This window comes from Balaenoptera acutorostrata, chromosome 2 (assembly GCF_949987535.1).
Source record: "Balaenoptera acutorostrata chromosome 2, mBalAcu1.1, whole genome shotgun sequence".
Classification (NCBI taxonomy): Eukaryota; Metazoa; Chordata; class Mammalia; order Artiodactyla; family Balaenopteridae; genus Balaenoptera; species Balaenoptera acutorostrata.
Window position 1 is genome coordinate 38,523,148 of NC_080065.1, and position 15,254 is coordinate 38,538,401.

The 15,254-nt window shown below is 40.8% G+C and overlaps 1 protein-coding gene across 3 annotated transcripts in view; it reads left to right on the forward strand.

The window, feature by feature from the left end:
- The window catches only part of GHR (growth hormone receptor), a 280,325-nt gene that overhangs the window by 9,945 nt on the left and 255,126 nt on the right, over positions 1-15,254 (forward strand). Inside the window, exon 1 of one of the 3 annotated variants that reach the window (XM_057540024.1) lies at positions 12,172-12,191. The exons of the other annotated variants lie outside the window; for them this stretch is intronic. The gene's annotated coding sequence lies outside the window, so the exon portion shown is untranslated. Of the gene's footprint in view, positions 1-12,171; positions 12,192-15,254 lie in introns of those variants that run through there. 3 annotated transcript variants of the gene reach the window in all.

A 15,254-nucleotide genomic window follows, 5' to 3' on the forward strand; every position in this document is an offset into this window, starting at 1 on the left:
GTTACCCCATGCTCTAATAATAAAGTTTTGATCCAGGGCCAATTATAGGCTTGGAAGCAAAGCACCTCTATAGAGCAGGCATTGATGTTGTGTAATAGTTCAAATATTTTATTATTTTATAATGTGTTTAAGTCTGGATAGTTAACCTCCATTTCTCAGTCTTTCCATAGTTACTATACTTTTTTTTTTTTTTTTACATATTACATGAAGGATATGGACTATTCAGTGAAATCTTTGACTGATCTTTATACTTTCAATAGCCCAACTGAAAATTACCCTTGGTTGCCTTGGAACTTGGGGCATAAAATTCAGAAGAAATTTTTATAAATTATTCAAGGTTTGACTCTGGGAAGATAAACAACATGGATATCTAGGCTAACCAATGCTTAAATTCCTCTAACCTCTAATTCTAAATTCAGAAAAGAATAGGCTTTAAGGTTTTTTGTTAATTTTTGCTTTGATTACAAGTTGTTGGAAGCTTAGAGTTAGTATCTAATAACACAATCTATGTAAAACACAAATTATTGGCTCAGAATGAGATCTAACTTCTAAGAAGATACAAAGGGACAATCATGTAAAAATGGTCTTTGTTTTCTTAGAAGGAATAAACAGGGATTGACTGAAAGGTAATCCCTTCAGATTCTAATGTTTAAAGCATTGCACATTTTTAAAGGAGAAAAAGCATTACCTTTCAGATCACATGTATGAAACTGTTTACTTAAATGGCTACCTTAGGTTGGCATGGTTTGAAACCATGACCTTTAATCAAATGGTCAAAGGACCATTTGACCTTTGACCTTTGTGTTTGTGATACAGGCACAATCTGTTAATGCAGATTTACAAACTGTGCTCCAGCAAGCCCCCTCGGGGCCCTTGGGGTGTCCAGAGCAGAGGGCCAAGCTGGCTGCACTGCATGCTTCCCACCCGCAGAGTGCCGTGCTTTCATCTGTTGTATACACAACACTTCTGAGAACATTTAAGTTGAAGGAACAGCCTCTGTTCTTTAAAACAGCAGGCAAACAAAGATATTTAAACCGTTATATATTTCCTTATTTTGTTTAGACTGCTTTTCTGACCACTTCTCTTTAGGAAGTTCTTCTTCTCTTTAGGAAGCCCTTGAATTTCTAGAGGAAAAACTAGCTTTTCTATGTCACATTAGCTTTTCTATGTCTAACTTCAGATTTACTTTCGTAACAGTGAGATTGTAAGCTCCTACAGGGCAAACGACTGTGTATTCTTTACTCGGTGAGCACTCAGTAGTTTGCTTCATCAATAACTGTTGTATGGGGGCTTCCCTGGTGGCGCAGTGGTTGAGAATCTGCCTGCTAATGCAGGGGACACGGGTTCGAGCCCTGGCCTGGGAAGATCCCACATGCCGCAGAGCGGCTGGGCCCGTGAGCCACAACTGCTGAGCCTGCGCGTCTGGAGCCTGTGCTCCGCAACGAGAGAGGCCCGCGCATCGCGATGAAGAGTGGCCCCCGCTTGCCACAACTGGAGAAAGCCCTCGCACAGAAACGAAGACCCAACACAGCCAAAATCAATCAATCAATCAATCAATCAAACATACGCATCTGATTCAAGATCCTCATTAAAAAAAAAAAAAAAAAAATGGTCCACATCAAAAAAAAAAAAAAAATCTTTAAAAAAAAAAAAAAACTGTTGTATGGGCAACATTAAGGAAGTGCTTACTATTACCAGGGGCTATTCCAAGGCCTTTTTTCATGTTATGTTATTTAATCCCACACAAAACCCCTGTGAGCCACCTGATTCTGCATTTGGTGAAACTATGACGTAGGGAAGTTAAATTTATGCAAGGACCCACAGCTGTAAGTAGCACGGTCAAGATTTGAACACAGCTCTTCCTAATTCCAAATGTGGCCAACTCCGATGCTTCTAGCCACTGCCTATGTGGTGGTTTTAAAAATATGTCCACGAATTCTTTGATACTCTTCCTATCAAGAGGTGGAGTCCAGGTTTCCCTCCCTCGGAGTGGGGGCTGGACTTAGTGACTCATTTCTTTTTTTTTTTTTTTTCAAATTAAGTTAGCAGCTTACTCTTTTTTTTTTTTTAATAAATTTATTTATTTATTTATTTTTGACTGTGTTGGGTCTTCGTTTCTGTGCGAGGGCTTTCTCTAGTTGTGGCAAGCGGGGGCCACTCTTCATCGCGGTGCGCGGGCCTCTCACTATCGCGGCCTCTCTTGTTGCGGAGCACAAGCTCCAGATGCGCAGGCTCAGTAGTTGTGGCTCACGGGCCTAGTTGCTCCGCGGCATGTGGGATCTTCCCAGACCAGGGCTCAAACCCATGTCCCCTGCATTAGCAGGCAGATTCTCAACCACTGCGCCACCAGGGAAGCCCTTACTGACTCATTTCTAATGAACAGAATAATGTAGAAGTGAAGATGTGCAACTTTGGAGACTAAATCATTCAAAGGCACTGTGGCTTCTGTCTTGGTTGCTCTGTCTTTTGGACCGTTCATGCTGGGGGAAACCAACAGCCATGTTTTGAGCTGCCCTATGGAGAGGCCCACATGGAAAGAAAGTGAGGGAGTCCCATGGCCAGTGTGGAATGAAGAGCTCAGGCCCCCAACCCAGCAGCCAACGTGAAACCGAAGCCTCTTGACAACAGCCACCATAAGAGTGACCTTGGAGGTGGAGCCTTCAGCACCGGTCCAGCCTCAGAATGACTGCAGTCCCCTCCCTGCCAACAACTTGACTGCAACCTTGTGAAAGACCCTGAGCCAGAATCACCTAGCGAGCTTCTTCTAGGTCCCTGCCCCTAGACTGTAAGATAATAAATGCTTGTTGTGTTAAACTGCTAAATTTTGAGTTAACTTGTTATGCAGTAGATAGCTGCAATAGATAGCTAAGGCAGCCTAACACTGCCTTGATCATTAAAAAAATAGTTTTAATTTTATTAAATCTTAAATTTTGAAATATTGATCCAGCAAGGAGAAATTTTCCAGAAAAAAACAGCTGCCAAATGTGAGTAGTAAAATATTAATGCCCCGTTAACATAATAGTTATAATGACTTCCCTGGGATTTGGGATTTTGTAATTCAACGGACAACTGCCTTAAAAGTCCATGATTTAAAAGGAAGGGTATTAATAATAACCACATTGTTGAAGAGAGCATTTTGAACTTTTAAAAAATTCTTGTGGGAAAACTCAGGAAGTATTTTGTTTGGTAAGTTATCACTCAAAATCTTAAATTGTCAGGAGCACGCTTGCACTTTACATTATTTAAAGAGGGATATAAAACAAAGTTGAATTTTAACCTCTTACCTAGTGATTTCACTCAACTTTTCAAAGGGGGTCCTAAAAGCTCATAGGTCAAGCCATGTCTTGGTTTGCTCTGCCTGCCAAATTGAATTAACTCTGCTTTATGGCCACTTGGCAGTTTAATAAATTACTTGGACTTTGATTAATATCTTTTGAGCTTAAGCCCAAGAATTTGTATAAGACTTTGGGACATAGTACTGTAAACTTATTTAAAGATGGACTCTCAGAGCTGGAAGGGATAGGTTAGTGTTGGTTTTAGTACATGTATAGGTTCTGGATTTGGAGCATTTTAAGATCCTTATGGAAGATCCTAAATTATTTGCCTTTTTAAAAAATATGTGAAAGTGATTTTTTTCTTATATATCTACCAAGTAAGTGATTTAAGTAAGTTAAGGAATTCATTCATGAAGTGGATATGGCTAGTTCTTGTTTGGTTTTCAGAATGAATTATAGAGACACTGGTTTTCCTTCCCTACATTGGAGAACACAGATCAGACCCTGCTAGTCCTTCCCTTTCAATGTTTTTTCCTCCATGCAGCCTATACCCTGAAAAAGTATTTAAAAAATACTTTTTATATTGAACTGGACTTGAAAGTTTATGCTTGACCTTGATTCTGGGTTTGTGCTGCAGGGGAGGATAAAGATGAATATTGATAGCCTGAGTATAGTATAAAGATCCATCATTACTAGAATTCATTCATTCAGTCACTCAGAAACCACGCCTTTATTCAGTCTATACTTTGCCCAGCAGAGCAGGAGACTAGGTACTAGAATACTACCACATGGTAAGCAACTCAGACATAGTCTCTGCCTCACAGGAGTTCATGGTCTAGAATGGAGGAGGACATTAGCCAAGTATAATTAAAAACAATTTTAAGTACTATGGAATAAAAGTATAAGGAGACATGATTCAGGCTGGGGCTTGGTGGTTGGGGAAGGCTTTCAAAAGAAGATATTTGAAATCTAAAGGCGTAGAAGTAGGAGGAGGAAGGAAGAGCAATCTGGGCAGAGGGAACAGGAGCCAGAAAGGTACCCAGTACTGTTGAGAACCGAAAACAGTCAGTGTGGCCAGAGCCCAGAGAGCAAGGAGCATGGCCTAAGAAGAGGCCAGAGAAGGAAGCAGGGGCTGTATCTCACATGGTCTTGCAGGCTGCATTGTAGTCTTTATCAATAGAAAGGGAAATAGAAAACCATGGAAGGTTTTGAAGCAAAATGGTGACACAGTCAGGTTTGCACTTGAAGGAGGTCACTTGGCTCCATAATGAAGGATGGATGGAGGAGGAGTGGACAGAGGTGTTCAGGGAGATGGGTTCTGAATCTGTTGGAGGCCAGAGGTGTTGGTAGCGTGGGCCAGAGTGGTGGTGATGAAGATGGGGAGAAGTGGAGAGATTTAGTGTTACTTATGGTTAATAGATATACCACTTATTTATGAAGGAAAGTAGACTGGACTTCGTGCTGACTTGGATATGATTGTGTGAGGGACGCCATGGAAAACTCCCCGGTATTTGGCTTCTTCAGGGGAACGGGGAACACTGGAGGGAGACCAGGCATAGGTTAGGAGAAAGTACTTTGGTTTGGGGCCATTTTCAGTTGGAGGCCTTTTTAAGACATCTGTTAGGAGATTCCGTGTGGTCTTGGTCCTGGATCAGAGGTGTCTGGAGGTATAAATTTGGAAGTCAGGGGTTTAGACACAGGTTTGAAGCCACAAAGGTATCACTCTTAGCTCACAGAGTGAAAATGGAGTGAGAGAAGAAAGCCTAGCTCTGAGCCATGAGGAATTCCAACATTTAAAAGCCACGTGGAGGAAAAGCTGACAAATAAGAATGAGAAGTGTGACAGAGAAGATGCTAGAGTGTCATCTCAGAGGCCAGGGAAAGAGAATCATTTAAGATGTTGCTGAAGGGTAAAGTAAAAAGGGCCCTGTAAGTGTCCTTTGGGTTAGTAAAACGATGTCTGGAAGGACTTCAGGGAGAGCTGGGCTGGTGTAATGATGGAGCAGAGGCCAGAATGAAGCGTCCTGGGGAGCGGGGGGGAGTGAACAAAGGGGCACAGCGGATAGAGATAGCTCAAGACATTTGGCTCTGGAGGGGAACAAAAGGATGGAGCTTTAACTAGAGGAGGAAATAGCATTAAGGGAGAGGTTTCTAAAGTTAGGAGACCCAAGCTTGTCTAAGGGTTGATGGGAAAGAGCAATGGGGAGGATGAGGGTTGAAGTGAGAGAAAGGGTGGGTAATCAATCGTGCAGGATTCCCAAGAAGATAGAAGGGGTTCCACTCTGAGGACAGCTGGAGGAATCAGAGAGGACAGAGGATTCCTTCCCTTCTGCGCTAGGAGGGAAGAAGGGAAGGGGGCAGATGCCGAGGTGTGGTAGCTGCAAGTTAAAGGCGTCTCCATGAAATGGCTTCTTTGAAAAGTAGCTGAATGGGAGAGAGAAAGGGATGGCATCCTGGCAAAGAAAGGAAGTAGTGTCAGATTTTTGAGGAAGACAGAGAAAGCTTGAATATATGAAAGGGAGTAAATTAGTAAAGCTTAGTAGGATCCCTAGTCATTTCTTGAAGGCCCAGTTGAGGCTGATGGTCACAAATTCATGGTGATACACTGTTAAAAAGAATTATAAAGTATTTGATGCTTTCTGGAGGCATTCAGCCATTGCCAAGCACAGGGAAAGTGGGATCATCTAGGCCTAAGGTTTTGTCAGAGAGCTGTGATGAAAAGATGGCAGCAGCAAGGGAGCCTCTGAAATGATCAACCAGGAATCTAAGCTGGTTAAGAAAAAACAGTTAAGACAGGAGAGAGAGAGTAGAAGTCAGAGTAGTTGATTAAATGTGATAGAAGAATAGAGGTCGGCGATCAGAACAGGATGCCACACCCCAGAACAAAGAAATTTGAATCTTTAAGGGTGGGGCCCATAGATGATTTAAAGCTCACTGGTGATTCCAGTGCTTTTTTTTAAAGGAATATAAGGATGTAGTGTAAAAAAAAAAAAAGCAGGAATATGATGAAGTGATTGTTATTAAGCCCATAATGATAAAAGATACTAGCAGCGTGAAATCAAGATTGAAGACACAATTAGAGAAAGCAGTCAAAAAAAAGTGTGCCTTTAAAATAAAACAACAACTCTAAAGCCATGCATTTCCTTCTTCACAGATTGAAGTCATAGGTCTTGCCCTCTTGCTCATTCTCTTTGATGTTAGAAGTCCACAGCAAAGAAGGAAAAATTATAGGGAAGCTAGTACAATTCAGGACAAATTATCTGGTGTTTTGGGATTTGACTGATGAAAACAGGAACTAGAAGCGTGGTAATTATTTGTTCACTACAGTCTCTTTGGAGGGACAGCACTTTGGCTCACTTGGCATGGGATGGCGTCAGTCTGGCTGCAGAGGTCTGAATGTGAGGCTTGGGTTCCTATAAGGGGCCTGCTTGGCCCTCAGTTAGCCTAGATCCTTGGACTCAGTGGCTCTATCATGGCCCACTCACCTTGCAATGGTGTCAGAATTTTATTAATTGAAATCACATATGAAAGTATAATACATTAATTTTTTTCCTGGAATTCAGTAATAAGGATCGTCACTGCCACATTTTTTCAGTTCAGACGACTCACTTCTGTTCTCTACATATTAAATAGAAGGTCATTGTATAGTTAACGTCTGGCTAAGTGGAGTGCTTATGAAATGTACAGGGCTCGTAGGCATAACGACTGCCTAAGAAAGCCCAGCAAATCTAGCTAGATACTCCTACCCCCAGCCCATAGCCCTTATCTGTCATTCCATAAATTTCATATCAAGGGCATTTTCTAGAGAAGATGGTCATAAGAAGATTCAGGTAGACCTGAAGCAGGTTGTGAAAACTCTGGCATGTTTTACCATGGTATTAGGGTTCTCTGGAGAAACAGAACAAATAGGATGTGCATGTACGTAGGAGATTGATTTCAAGGAATTAGCTCACACAGTTATGGAAACTAGCAAGTCCAAAATTTGCAGGGCAGGCTGGAGCCCAGGAGCAGAGCTGAAGTCGCACTTCAGATTCAAAAGCTGTCTGTTGCAGAATTCCCTCTTAACTCTGGGAAGTCAGTCTTTTGTTTCATTCAGGGTACCAGTTGGTTCGATGAGACCGCCCACCTTCTGGAAGGCAGTCTGCTTAAAGTCTACTGATTTAAATGTTAATCTCATCCAAAAACCCTCAGAATAGCGTTTGACCATGTATCTGGGCACTGTGGCCCAGTCAGGTGGATGCAGAAAATTAACCTGACACCAAGGCGGATTATAGCACTGTCTTCTCTGGATTCAACAAGAACAAAAAATACTCAATCTAATTAATTATTTGTCAAGTGCTTCATATACGGCAGGTGCTACGTAGAACATAAACATTACGCTGCAAGTTTGGTTTGGTCTTTGCTGGGAATCATCAGCATTTTGCTGTATGTATTTTTTGGCACTTTGGTCTTATAACACTTAGTTCTGGGCAGATAGAAAGCACACAGACTGCTCAATACCAGTGACAAGAGACTTTATAATGATGTGTTTGAAGCCAAAGCTTTGTGAAGCAAGACACCACAAGCAGTTAATAGATTTCCATTTGACAGTAGCTGTAAACATTAATCAGAAGAATCACTACAGTGTTCAACTCATACACTGGTTGCAGCAGAAGCCAGAGCCGTAGAAGCCCTTGTTTATCCTCCTTTAGCTCCGTCTCACCATTGCCAAATCATCTTAAATAATTGTCGTTCTGACCACTCATGCTCTCAAAAATCATCTTATTAGCCTAAGGACTGATTTTCAGATTCCTTAGCCTGGTATTTGTAGTCCTGTGATGTTAGCCCAACCTACTTATCCAACTGGATCTTCTGCCGAGCTTCAAGCTGAACTGCTCCTTTGCCCTCAAAATAACTCATTTGTTTCTGCCCAACAATTTTGTTCATGTTGTTCCCTCCACAGTGGCCTTTCTCTCTCTCTATTTTTTGCATCCTCTCATTCTACTCATCCTTTGAGGCGCAGCTCAAAGGCCACAATGTCAGACTCCACAGTGTCTGCTCCGATCCTTCTCCTGCATCTGCCCCATTTCCAGCTACAAGCTCCCTTGTTCCTTTTCCCTGGCACTTCACTGGCGTGTTTATTAAGGCTCTCACACTTTCTCTCACTTGAGTTTCTCACGGGCATTGCCTTCCTGCATATGGCGTGTATTCAGGGTCAAAGTCTGCAGCTTCCCCGGTGGCCTCGCTACAGCGCCTTGCAGATGACGAGCGTTCTGCTCTGTGAGATCTTGTCGAGAAAAATCAAAATAAGGGACCTAATATGTAAAATGTCATTATGATTTACATTAAATTCATCAAGGAAAGAATTTTGGTTGAGTTTTTTTTTTTTTTTTTGCATATCCTCCACAGCAATGTGCTGGGCCATAGTGGGCATTCAGTAATTAGTAATTGATGGATTTATTCTGTATGTGATAAAGTTATTTTGGATGCATTCAGACTAAAGTAGAATTGATGATACAGGTTTCAAAAGGTAACATTATTGCTGATGCACATCATGAGGGCACTATGGTATCTTTTAAAGTCCAGCAAATAGAAAAATGAGTCAATCATGAGTCAGAATCATTGATGGAATTATGCCATCATCAAGCTCTAAAGGACTGGCGCTGATGTCGATAGAAAATACCCCACTTTGAGAGCACCCATAGCTAGCTTTTGGTACGGCACTAACAGTGTGAGTGCGTTCTTTTGCTGGGGAAAAGACTTGGTGGTCCAGTCATCGTTGTGGTTTTTAAAATTTTTTTCATTTATAAACTTGATATGACTGTGATTTTCTGTTTCCTCCATCTCTGGTGGTGAGTTTTCTGAGGATATTCTTGATTTCCCCTGATTTAAATCACAGCAAAAGAGACCTAGGTAAATATCAAGAGAGACTGCCTATGACATCTGATTTGAAAAGTGTACTTCAATCAACATTGACTTTGTCGTACATTATGTTGAATAAGGAGGGTCTGACTTAAGCTCAGTGTGCTTTAGAGAAGAGAGCATATTTGTGTTTGTTGGTTTGTTTTCACGTATTTTAAGGTCCTTACTGAGATATAATTGACTAATAACATTGTGCAAGTTTACAGTATACACTGCGATGATCTGACATATGTACACACACTGTGAAATGGTTACCACATGAATGTTAGTTAACACATCCATCACTTCACGTAGTTACTTTTTTGTGTGTGGTGAGAACATTTAAGATCTATTCTCTTAGCAAATTTCAAGTGTACAATACAGTATTGTTAACTATAGTCACCATGCTGTACCTTAGGTCTCTAGGACGTATTCATCTTATAACTGAAAGTTTACACCCTTTGGCAAATATCTCCCAGTTTCACTCAACTCCCAACCCCTCTAGCCAGCATCCTACTTTGTTTTTATGAGTTCGCCTTTTTTAGATTCTACAGGTAAGTGAGATTGTCCAGTATTTTTCGTTCACAGGAGAGACTCATAATGGAGCAGCTGAAGCCAAAGCACTGAAAGCAGAACAGTCACAAATAACAGTAGGCTCACCGTGAGTGGAGCCCTAGTTGTCACAGGAAGCGGAACTGCCCGGCCACCCACTTTTGTCTGCTTATCCGCACAGGTGGGGCAGCAGCGGTTAGTTGAACTCAGCAAACCGCATGAGCCAGGCACCAGGGACGTGATGAAGAGCAGACACGGGCTTTGGCAACACACAGCCTAGAGGCATTTGATTACATTCACAACTAACCCCATGGGAGGCAGGAGAGATGGAGGAAACAGAGACCTATGGTCCTGGAGAGTCAGGGAAGGCTTCTCAGAAGATATGCCTTTTGAGCCCATTCTTGAAAAGCACCACTCCCCCACCCTGTAGAGAAAAGGGGAAGGGGAGTTCTTAAAGGGACAGCTCATAGGGAACTATAAAAGAAGATGGTGCGTTAGGGAAATTTGATAAGTGGTTTTTGGTGGCTGGACCAGAGGATATTTGAGGGTAGGTGAAGGGAAATGAGGCTGGAAAAGTCGGTAGGATTCATACATAGCGTCAGGGATCTTGGACTTTTTCTGGGTCCCGGTAGGTAGCTGCCCCAGAATTTCTTATGTAGGTAAGTGACATGATCAGATTTGTTATTTTAGAAATAAACCCGTGGGTAAGCAGTCAGATCCATTCCACCTGCCTTCACTAATCAAGGTTGTTTGAAGACTTGCCTGTCCTCCAAGCGGCACCTAGCCTAAAGTTAGATGTTTGCCAGCGTTATTTTCCAGGAACTTGGAGTCAGCAACATCTATTTTGAGCTGAGCTGGTTAAGACTGGATCGGACCACCGACCCTGGGCATGCTTAATTGTCTGCTCGGTGACCTTTTGACATCGGAGCACCGAAAACGCTACCCTGCAAAGGGGCGGAGACCTGTTGCCTAGTTACGCCCGTGCAGAAGGATGATTCCCGCACCTTTTTCCAATCACCTTCCCCCATGCCTCCCACGCCTCAGACCACTCGGCTTCTTCATTCGTGTCCCATAAATACCCCAAGCCCCCTTGCCTTCAGGGAGACGGATTTGAGATTTGTTCTCCCGTTTCCTCGCTTGGCTGCTTTGTTAATCAGCCCTCTCTCTGCCGCAAACCTCGGTGTCTCAGCGTTTTGGTTTGCTGTGCGTCGGGGCAAGACGAACCTGGTTCAGTGACAGCTCACTATTAAGAAGAAAGATAGTTGGATTGCACTGACTGACAGGGCAGAGGTGTATTTTTTTTTAATAATAAACCAATAACTTGTCTTACTCTTGCACAATGAGTAGGATTTTGCCAGCATCTTCATAGGGCGAAGGGAAGCCTGGTATTTATCACCAAATCTTTTGAGGTAAATGTAACACAATGCTATATTCCATTTTTTGAGGCCTGTTATCCACTGTAGTGTGTGAAAAGGAATAGAAGTGCAGACAGACAAGGGATTGCGGTGGTTCTGTGACAGGGAGTCAAGAAACCAGACAGGATATTTAAGCTATGGCTATTGGTGTTGGCAAGGGTTCAGCTCCAGAAAAAATAAATACTCTGAGTTAGTGGTGGTGATGAAAGTGACTTAAATAGAGTGGTCTGTTCCTTTTTGTGCTGTTGTAGGGAAAGGAAGCTTTAAACCCAATGAGATGGGCTCTTGTGAACAGCTTATTCCTTCTATTTACAGCTCTTTACTATTTACAGCTCTTTGTCAACAGTGATCTAAGGATCTTCCCCTTAGATAGTTGAGACCTCATAATTTGTTTCCTCTGAAATGTTTCTAGTCACTGACATTGCTCTGTAGAAAATTGATTTTTGAGCTTTTAGGGAACTTTATTCCCAATTTATTTGGGAATAGAACTTTGAAAATCATGAAGTCATTTATTGATCAAGTGTTTATGGAGACGCTGACTTACTTCAGTGGTGAGGGAGGGACTGACCAATCCTTTGCCTTCGTGGAGTTTACAATCCAATGCAAATGTTGCATGATAGTCACTAGACTTAGTTTTTGATGCTGCAGTCCTCTTTTTCCTAACACTTCTCCTGAGGAAGCAATTGAAACTTTACAGATGATATATATTGGAGCCCAAACTCCAGTTCATTGGCAAAAAAAAAGTAGCATTTATATTAGAGTTTTGCTAACAGCATGTTGGTAAGAACCCGTGTTCTTTCTCTCCTGCTAGCTGGAGGTTGCTCTAGTCTTTGGGCCACTATTTCCTCATCTGTAGAATTCATAGGTTAGACCAGAGTGGTAGTTTTCAACTCTAGCTGCTGATTAGAATCACCGGAAAGTTTACCCTTGCCCAATTGAATCAGAATTGCCAGTTGGAAGAGGAGGCGGATGTGTATTTTTAAAGCTCCCAGGTGATTCTTTTTTTTTTTTTTTAAACCAGGGCTGAAATTCACCAGATTAGGTTGGAGGTCCCAACTGGAATTCTATAGGTGAGTTTTCTATGCACGTGGGTATGGAGCTTAATAATCTTTTAAATTAGTTGTCAACATAAAAAAATTCCAGTTTCTCTTGGAAAAATGGAAAGATTGGGCAACAATTGGGCTTAAAATTCTGAGTGGTAAAAATTCAACAAAGTAAACCCCAGTTTCTACCTGGCCCACTTCGTTTATTTGTGTTGCCTTCCTGGGCCTTGAAGACATTTTCATTTGAATTAGATGATCTCGAGATGGTCTCTAAAGTCTCAAATTATTTAAATTGTGTGTTTCCAAAGCAGGAAAACTAGTGCAAATAAATGGCACCTTTATCCATAAGCTGGTTGTTATATTAAATCAAAGGGAACTTAATGTTTGAAGATGGAAAAACCCCAGGGTCCAGTGGAAGGAGAGAGAGTGGCATTAACAGCAGAACTCCACGTGCTACTATGTACAGGACACCTGCTGGGGGCAAGAGGGAGGGGGAGGAAGGGGATTAATTCATCTTCCTGGGATTTTTAATGAAGCTGTCCCCTTCTTTTTCATTCTTTCCTGTTTGAGAGCTGGTTCATTAGTTGGGATGTGACTGGCCCTCCCAAGGGAGCAGAGAGGCAATTATCAGAGATTTTACTCACTTTCCTGTGAGCCTTTTGCTGCGGAAGCCTTTTGAGGATCTCGCTCTCTTTTGGCTTCCTTGTGGCTCCTTGCTGTGTCTGCCTGAGAGCAAATACCTGGGCGGAAGGACTGATTTGTATGGCTTATTGGTAGCTGCCTATCATGAAATTTAAGTGGGTGTATTTGAATTAATAGGATTTTACTTTTTACAGACTGAAAATATGTACTTGGTTTGTGAAGAACCTCTTGCCCAAAGTGAATAATCCTTTGTGCCTTGCTCTATTTAAAAAATTTTTTTTTCACTAGGAGTGATGGTGCTTAAGAGTACAAACTTGTAAAGAGAAGTAAATAAGCGATAGAGATCTAAAGCACATCACAGTGAATATAGACAATTATATTGTACTATAATTGTGTAATGTGATAAATATCACTATTAGCAATCATATACAAATATATAAATGTATCAAAGTAATCTGCTGTACACCTATGATATACGTTATATATGGTGACAATAATAAAAAGCAGCATTTAATTATCTGCCAGAAGTGTTCCAGGTACTTTTCATAAATATCCAATTTATTCCTCACAACTCTCCTATGAACTAGATGTTGTTATTATTCCTGTTTTTTAGATGAGGAACAATGAGGCTCAAAGCCAGTTATTTGATTTCCCATATATCAGAGCTATGTTAAGTGAGATCCATTAACCTGTATAACCAGACGTCTGTTAGCAGTTTTTGGTAAATTCAAATGTGTATTGGTTTTGACAAAGAGAAGGCACACTGTTGTATATTAAATATATTTTTCCCCTAGCTCCACCAGTTACTTCACTGGATATGTTGTTATTGTCTATTGATGTTGTTTACACATGGTGGACTGCAAAATTCCATGCAACTGCAAAAATCTTTAATTTAGCTAAGGTTATTGCCTATATTTCTTGCCTTAAAAAAATTGCAGTGGTAACCCAAGCAAATTATTTATTATCCACATGACCCTGGGAGTCTCTGCCCCAGTCTCCTTGCTAGAAAAAGGAGATGGTAATATATACCTGACCTCAATCCATAGGGATATTTCCAGGATCAAATGTGATAATGAACGAAATGTATTTCATCAACTCTAGAAATTGCCCATGTGTATTTTAAGTAGGATGTATTCATTGTGATGCAGAATATGAGATGAACATTCTTTTGTTAAAGAATTGTTGATTGTTAAAAACAGCAATCTATGGAGATTTTTCCATTTGAGGGATTTAATCCCATTAAAGGTTTTTAGATTGACTGGACAATGAGAATTTCTCTCTGAAACCCAGGGTGAAAGTTGATTTCGTTTTCCTACTGGTTTCCCGCGGGGTCCCCTTCCACGCTGACTAGAGAGGACTGCCGCCAAGCTCTCTTCAGTGTGAATGGGTAATGTGATGGGTTAATTTCTCTTGTTGAAGCCATGTCTATTCTTCGGTGCTGAAAGGTTGCTTATATGTATTCAACCTCTGCAGTAAGTTGACACGATGTGAATCTGCCCCTCTACAGCTCATACTAACATGCCAGGAAAAGATTAGTTGGGAGCGGGAGGATAATGGGGGCACAATGTCGCTTGTCTATTAAGTAATTTAAATAATAAGTTGAGCCTTTCATTGTTTATGTGTGGTTGTGTGCTTGTCATAACTAATTATCTTGTTGCAAAAATAGCAGCCTTTAAAAGTAAAAAGCTGAAAACGGGTCCATACTCTTAGGTCTCCGTCCCTGTGAGAGTGTGTGCACATATGTATGTATATGCCTGTGTGTCTATGCATATGCATACATGCATATAAACATGAATATGTATGTGGTCTGTGTGTGCATACTTACTATAACTAGTGCTGTATATAATTACTGTAGTGAATTCAACAATGACAACAGGAAATATAATCTTCCCCAGTAAATGCTTTAGCTGCCCAAGAAACTTTTTTGTTTTTCATATTGTGGGATAAAATAAACATTTATTTTAAAACAATTTTCTCATAACATTCTCTGTTTGGCACATACAAAACCAATATTAACTCTGAGTGATCTTATGAAAATAGTGAAGGATAAATGCTGAGTTCTATAATCTCTCCTCTGTTTAAAGACTTATAAAAACTCCTGAATTTTTTTATTTTTTGAAATTAGTATGTATTTTGAAGTTTTATGTTGGTTTCAAGATAATTTTAAGTCTCTTAAAGGTTACTTATTAATACAAGTTTTAACTCTTATTGGTTTAAACTCAGTTAATGCAAATTTCTGCTTAAAGGAGAGGGGTTTTACTTCCAACCTCTTCAGTAATGTCTAACTTAAAAAAAAAAAAAAAGCCAAACTAGAAGCTATATGAACCACACCACCAAATACCTGTTTTTTGACATTAATAAATTAGGCTTTTGACTACATCCAACATAATAAATTATCTACTTGTTAATACTTCTGTTTCAAAAGCTAAATGCCAGTTGTCATTACTG